At 41.3% G+C, this 1,831-nt stretch overlaps 1 pseudogene across 1 annotated transcript; it reads left to right on the top strand.

Annotated features, from left to right (window-relative positions):
* Positions 1 to 1,163, top strand: LOC147449108 (heavy metal-associated isoprenylated plant protein 28-like; annotated as a pseudogene). Its single transcript, XR_015189529.1, has 3 exons — positions 1 to 203; positions 281 to 356; positions 629 to 1,163. The product of XR_015189529.1 is annotated as a heavy metal-associated isoprenylated plant protein 28-like (transcript).
* Positions 1,164 to 1,831: the final 668 nt, after the last annotated feature.

The following is a 1,831-nucleotide window of genomic DNA, read 5'->3' as shown; positions in this document are numbered from 1 at the left end:
AGCTAGACCAGAGCCAGAGGGGGAGAGAGAGAGAGAGAGAGAGAGAGAGAGAGAGAGCATCAAGACGTACCTCTTGTATGTAAGCAACTTCTCAACTGTATGCAAATAGACAACACCCTCATGACCCTTGCATGCAATTAGCGGCCTAATTAATAATTATGTATCTGCAGCAGCTGGGGACTGACAGCAAACAAAACATGGAGGTAACCATCTCTTCTTTCATGGCGTATGCATACATTGTTTAAGCCAGAAAGTGGATTAATATGTACTCGATGCGCAGCTTGTGGAGCTTCTGGTGCGCATGGATTGCCAGGGATGCGAGCAGAAAGTCCAAAAGCAGCTCGCCAAGCTCAAAGGTAATCACAATTATTGCTTCATGTTATACTGATGCGATCTTAATTATAAGCTCCTGATCCCTGCAGCACTAATTATTCAACTTACATATTTCTCTTGTTGTTTCCAAAATCACAACATTTCTCTTTCTGCATTGCATTTCCCTCATTTCGACAATATTGCCAGGCAATCAGATATATCATTGTCATTTCATCACTGCATGAGCTGATGCCTTGCAATTATTATGTCTGCCGTCAACTTACTCAGCAAGCTAATGCTTCTTCTTCTGACACAGGCGTAGATAGCGTCGAGGTTGTTTAATTAAGGACGAACAAAGTGACAGTATATGGGATTCGTCGATCGAAGGAAAGTGTTGAAAGCTGTGAGAAAGACAGGAAAGAGGGCAGAATTTTGGCAAGAAGCCTTCACTAATCTCTACCATTTGGCAACTAGTACAATAAACAACTTCACAAGCTCCCAAAATTACTACAGTAGCTACAACAGCCTCTCTTCCTCATCTATTGGTGACCATATGTCCCGAATTCAACCCTTTAGGCCCACCTACAACTATAAGAAGCATGGCTACAACAATTACGATTACTCAACTGATGATTCCCTGCCCTATATCTATCATCAAGAAGGTCGCACATCGCATGCGGCCCCATCTATATTTAGCGATGAGGACCCTAATAGTTGCTCAATCATGTAAATTCAGCCCACTACCATATGCATCAACTTCCATTCTTCCATATCGACAAAAGTAAAACACATATTATGTATCAATGTGCACTCGAACATCTCTTTATATGAAAACAAAAAGTATTCTGATTTTCAATTTTCATGGGTCTTTTCATTTCCTAAACTCACCCTTCACTTATGCAATACTTAAGGATCAAGATGTTTTGAGAGGCTTTCTATTTTTCCAAGATTGGAGAGACTTAATCAGGTTGAGCCAAAAAAAAAATCAAGATCTCAAATAGGCATCACCTATTGACCACAACAGATGGGAGCATATTGCTAAAACAATAGAAGGCATGAAACACCAAAAGTTGATTGCAAGATCCACACAATAAGTTGTTTTCAGATGATACAAAACAAAGGGTATCTCTTTGTTTTAATCAAGCACTACAAGAGGTTGTGTGCACTTGTGACGTTTTTAGCGACGAAAATACATTGGGTTTTTATACTCCCAGCGTCGCTAAAAGCGTCGATACAAAAACGTCGCTATATAAGTCACTATCGCCGTCGCTATATAGCGACCCTTACAAGCTACCTATAGCGACGCTTAAAGCGACGTGGCAGAGCCTTATATAACGACGTCCGAGAGTAAAAAATTTTGGGACAGCACTACAAGAGGCTCTTCACATTAGCGACGCTCACACAGCGACGCTCAAAAAAAAAATTCCCGGCGTCGCTATGAGCGTCGCTATAAGCGTCGCAAATTTACAAAGAAATTTACGACGCTCATAGCGACGCTTATAGCGACGCTCATAGCGAC

Source organism: Adiantum capillus-veneris, chromosome 10 (genome assembly GCF_014529385.1).
Source record: "Adiantum capillus-veneris isolate H3 chromosome 10, ASM1452938v2, whole genome shotgun sequence".
NCBI classification, from domain to species: Eukaryota; Viridiplantae; Streptophyta; class Polypodiopsida; order Polypodiales; family Pteridaceae; genus Adiantum; species Adiantum capillus-veneris.
The sequence above is the reverse complement of the archived record's forward strand: the minus strand, read 5'-3'. Positions and strand labels throughout refer to the sequence as shown.